Genomic DNA, 6,054 nt, shown 5'->3' with positions numbered 1-6,054 from the left:
TAAGTATTTTTTTATCAATTTTTAATGTGTCGAATAAAAATATAAATAAACAGTGGTTGAGAGTGAAAATCATAGCCAAGTTTTAAAGATCACTAAATGCTTTTCACAAATTATTGAGAAGCTTACGGTTGACAAATATGACACGAGACTAGGCTTAAGTTCGTTACTTTATAAATTATCAAAATCGATCTCAAATCGTGACTTATAGCTCACAATTTTTGTGAAAAATACAAATTTTGATCATTTGCAAATGTTTTTATTATGTGCAATAAGGAAAGTTTTGTAGGTTCTTTAGAAGCTGTTGGACAATTTGCCCATACACATAAGTATGTTTTATTAATTTTTAATGTGTTGAATAAAAATATAAATAAACAGTGGCGGAGAGTGAAAATCGTAGCCAAGTTTTAAAGATCACTAAATGCTTTTCACAAATTATTGAGAAGTTTACGATTGACGTATATGACACGAGACTACGCTTAAGTTAGTTACTTTAGAAATTAGCAAAATTGATCTCAAATCGTGACTTATAGCTCACAGTTTTTATGAAAAATTCAAACTTTGAATATTTGCAATTTTTTTGGTTTGTGCAATAAAGAAAGTTTTGTAAGTTCTTTAGAAGCATTTGGACAATTTATTGATACACATAAGTATTTTTTATCGATTTTTAATATGTTGAATAAAAATAAAAATAAATAGTGCCGGAAAGTGAAAATCATTGCCAAGTTTTAAAGATCACTAAATGCTTTTCACATATTATTTAGAAGCTTACGGTCAACGAATATGACACGAGACTAGGCTTAAGTTCATTACTTTTGAAATTAGTAAAATCGATACCAAATCGTGACTTATAGCTCACAATTTTTGTGAAAAATTCAAATTTTGAACATTAGCAAAATATTTTGGTTTATGCATTAAAAAAAGTTTATAAGCTCTTTAGAAGCAATTAGAATATTTATTAACACACCTAAGTAATTTTCACAAATTGTTATGTGTAAAATAGAAAATAAATAGGCATTGGCAGAATATGAAAGTGATATCTGAGTTTTGAAAAGTCACTAAATGGCCTAGACAAATTCTTGCGAAGCTTATCGATAGACGAACACGAAAGTAGGCTTAAGTTCGTTATTTAGAAATTAGCAAAATTGATCCCAAATCATGACTACAGCCAGTAGTTTTTGTGAAAAATATAAATTTTTGGTTCACGCATGATTTTTATTTTATTTTATAAGTTCTTAAGAAGCAGTTGGACAATTTATTCATGCACAGAAGTTTTTTTTTTGGATTTTTATTTGTAAAAAAGAAATATAAAAAAACATTGGCGGAGAGTCAAAGTGATAGATGAGTTTGAAAAATCACTAAAAGCGCTACAAAAATTGTTGAGAAGCTTATCGATCAATGAAAATAATACGAATGTTGGCTTAAGTTCGTTACTTTAGAAATTAGTAAAATAGATCTCAGACTTATAGCTCACAACTTTTGTGAAAAACTGATATTTTGAACATTTTCGAATTTTCTAGTTTATGCATTAAATAGTGTTTTATAAGTTCTTTAGAAGCAGTTGAACAGTTTATTGATACACAGAAGTATTTTTTACGGACTTGTTGTTTGTCAAGTTGAAATTTAAATAAACATTGGCGGAGAGTGAAGGGGATAGTGGAGTTTGAAAAATCACTAAAAGCCCTACACAAATTATTGAGAAGGTTATCGAACGAATAAAATGACACGGAAGTAGGCTTTAGTTTCTTATTTTAGAAATAAGCAAAATTGATCTCAAATTGTGACTTATAGCTTACATTTTTTGTGAAAAATTCAAATTTTGAACGTTCGCAAGTTTTTTGGTTTACGTATTAAAGAAATTTATAAGTTCTTTAGAAGTAGTTAGACAATTTATTGACACACATAAGTATTTTTTATGTGTTAAGTAAAAAATAAATAAATAAACATTGACGGAGAGTGAAAGTGAAAGCCGAGTTTGAAAATTCACTAAATTCCCTTCACAAATTATTGTGAAGCTTACAATCTACGAATATGGCACAAGACTAGGCTTAAGTTCATTACTCTAGAAATTAGCATAATCGATCTCAAATCGTGAGCTCACAAATTTTATGTAAAATTCAAATTTTGAACATTTGCAAATATTTTGGTTTATTCATTAAAGAAAGTTTATAAGCTCTTTAGAAGAAATTAGAATATTTATTAACACACCTAAGTAATTTTCACAAATTGTTTGTGTAAAACAGAAAAATAAATTGACATTGGCAGAGAACGAAAGTGATATCCGAGTTTTGAAAAGTCACTAAATGCCTACACAAATTCTTGCGAAGCTTTTCGATAGACGAAAATGGCACGAAAGTAGGCTTAAGTTCGTTATTTAGAAATTAGCAAAATTGATACCAAATCGTGACTTATAGCCCACAGTTTTTGTGAGAAATATAAATTTTGAACATTTCCAAATTTTTTGGTCTCTACAATAAAGAAAGTTTTGTAAGTTCTATAGAAGCATTTAGACAATTTATTGATTCACATAAGTATTTTTTATGTGTCGAATAAAATATAAATAAACATTAGCAGAGAGTAAAAATCATAGCCAAGTTTTAAAGATCACTAAATGCTCTTCACAAATTATTTAGAAGCTAAATGCCCTACACAAATTCTTGAAAAGCATATCGATAGACAAAAGTGGCACGAAATGAGGCTTATGTTCGTTACTTAGAAAATTAGCAAAATCAGTCCCAAATCGTGACTTATCACTCATAGTTTTTAGTTGATTTTTACAAATTCGTACATAAATTGTCGTTCAAATTATTTATTTTCACCTTTGCCCCACTATGAAGTTTGAAAAATAAAGTAATACTCTCCGTTAATATTCTGGAGGGAGGAACCTAATTTTAACAATGTTTTAGGCCTCATTACTATACTTCACTTATTTTTTTAGTTTTCGCCTTAAATAGTCTACAAAATATCCATTTGTTGCTCAATTAATCGTGAATCCACTGCCAACTACCTTATAAAATTTTCATTAATGCTCATGGAAAATATTTCACAAAAATAAAATATTTGCATTTTTTTACAAAAAACATGGGTTAACTAACACTCACAGTTTTTAGTCGATTTTTACAAATTCGTCATAAATCGTCGTTTAAACTATTTATTTTCACCTTTGCCTAATCGTGAAGTTTGAAAATTATAGTAGTACTTCTTGTTATATTCCAAAGGGTGGAACCCCATTTTAACAATGTTTTAGGACTCGCTACTATACTTTTCACTTATTTTTTTAGTTTTCAACTTAAATAGTCTACTAAATATCCATTTGTTCCTCAATAAATTGTAAATATGCTTTCAAATGCCTTATAAAAGTTTCCTTAATGCTCCCGGAAAAATTTTCGGGAAAATAAAAATTTTGCATTTTTGACAAAAAACGTGTGTTAACATTCATTGTTTTTGGTCAGTTTTTACAAATTCGTACATAAATCGTCATTCAAACTATTTATTTTTGCATTCACCTCACCGTGATGTTTAAAAATTATAGTAATTCTTTTTGTTGTATTCTTGAGGGTGGAACCCAATTTTAATAATGTTGTGGGCCTCACAACTATATTTTTCACTCATTTTTTTAGCTTTCGACACAAATAATCTACTAAATATACATTGTTGCTCAATAAATCATAAATTCGCTTCCAAATGCCTTATAAAATTTCCTTAATGCTCATGGAAAATGTTTCGAAAAAATAAAAAATTTGCCTTTTTGACAAAAAATATGGGTGTTACACTCACGATTTTTTGTCAATTTTTACAAATTCATACATAAATCGTTGTTCAAACTATTTATTTTCACATTCGCCTCACCGTTAAGTTTGAAAATTAAAGTAATACTTTCTGTTAACATTATTGAGGGTGGAACCTTATTTTAGCAATGTTTTGGGCCACACAACTATATTTTTCACTTATTTTTTAAGTTTTTTATTTAAATAGTCTACTAAATATACATTTGTTGCTCAATAAATCGTAAATCCGCTTCCAAATGCCTTATAAAATTTTCCTTAATGCTCACAAAAAATATTTAGCAAAAATAAAAAAATTTCATTTTTAACAAAAAAACATGGGTAAACACTGATTGGTTTTAGTCGGTTTTTACAAATTCGTACATAAATCGTCGTACAAACTATTTATTTTTACCTTCATCTCACCATGAAGTTTGAAAATTATAGCAATACTTTACGCTATATTCTTGTGGGTGGAACGCAATTTTAACAATGTTTTGGGCCTCACTACTATATTTTTCCTTTATTTTTTTTCTTTTCGATTTAAATAGTCTACTAAATATACATTTGTTGTTCAATAAATCGTAAATCCGCTTCCAAATGCCTTATAAAATTTTCCTTAATGGTCATTGAAAATATTTCGCGAAAATAAAAATATTACAATTTTGACAAAAAAACGATTTTTAGTCAGTTTCTACAACTTCGTACATAGATCGTTGTTAATTTTTCACCTTCACCTCATCATGAAAACTAAAAAAGTAAGTGAAAAATATAGTAGTGAGGCCCAAAACATTATTAAAATAGGGTTCCACTCTCAAGAATATTAACAGAAAGTATTACTTTAATTTTCTAACTTAACGTTGAAGCGAATCTGAAAGTAAATTGTTTGAACGACGATTTATGTACGAATTTGTAAAAACGGACTAAAAACCGTGAGTGTTAACACATGTTTTTTTTTTTTTTTTCAAAAATGCAAATTTTTTATTTTCTAGAAATATTTTCCGTGGGCATTAAGGAAAATTTTATAAGGCATTTGGAAGCAGATTTATGATTTATTGAGCACCAAATGTATATTTAGTAAAGTATTTAAGTTGAACTAAAAAAAATAATGAAAAATATAGTAGTGAGGCTTAAAACATTGTTAAAATGGGGTTCCACCCTTAAGAATATTAATGGAAAGTATTACTTTAATTTTCAAACTTCATGATGAGGCGAGGATGATAATAAATAGTTTGAATGACGATTTATGTAGAAATTTATAAAAACTGACTAAAAACCATGAGTTTTAACCCATGTTTTTTGTCAAAAATGCAAATTTTCTGTTTTCGTGAAATATTTTCCGTGAACATTAAGGAAAATTTACAAGGCATTTGGAAGTGGATTTAAGATTCATTGAGCAACATATGTATATTTAGTAGACTATTTAAGTCGAAAACTAAAAAACATAAGTGAAACATATAGTATTCAAGCCCAATACATTGTTAAAATTGGGTTCCACCCTCTAGAATATTAACGGAAAGTGTTACTTTAATTCAAACTTCATGGTGAGGTGAATGTGAGAATAAATTGTTTGAACGACGATTTATATACAAGTTTGTAAAAACTGACTAAAAATCGTGGTTGTTAACCCACGTTTTTTTTGTCAAAAATGCAAATTTTTTTTTTTGCGAAATATTTTCTGTGAGCATTAAGGAATATTTTATAAGGCATTTTGAAGCGGTTTCTGATTTATTGATCAACAAATGTATATATAGTAGACTATTTAAGTCGAAAACTAAAAGAATAGTGAAAAATATAGTATCGAGGCAAAAAATATTATTGAAATAGGGTTCCAGCCTCAAGAATAATGAGGACCAAAACATTGTCAAACGGGGTTCCACCCTCAAGAATCTCAACGAAAAGTCTTATCTTAATTTTCAAAATTTCCCGGTGTGGCGAAGCTGAAAACATATAGATTTAAAAGCGTATTTACAATTTATTGAACAACAAATGAATATTTAGTAAACTATTTAAGTCGAAAACTAAAAAAATAAGTGAAAAATATAGTAGCGAGTCCTAAAACATTGTTAAAATGGGGTTCCACCCTCAAGAATATAACAAGAAGTACTACTATAATTTTAAAACTTCATGATTAGGTGAAGGTGAAAATAAATAGTTTGAACGACGATTTATGTATGAATTTGTAAAAATAGATTAAAAACTGTCAGTGTTAACCCATGTATTTTGTAAAAAAACGCAAATATTTTATTTTTGTGAAATATTTTTCGTGAGCATTAAGGAAAATTTTATAAGG

This window comes from the organism of the source record quoted next, unplaced genomic scaffold (assembly GCF_019419815.1).
Source record: "Pyrus x bretschneideri cultivar Hongxiangsu unplaced genomic scaffold, Pyrus_bretschneideri_v1 Contig27, whole genome shotgun sequence".
Taxonomy (NCBI): domain Eukaryota; kingdom Viridiplantae; phylum Streptophyta; class Magnoliopsida; order Rosales; family Rosaceae; genus Pyrus; species Pyrus x bretschneideri.
Note: the sequence above shows the minus strand (reverse complement) of the source record.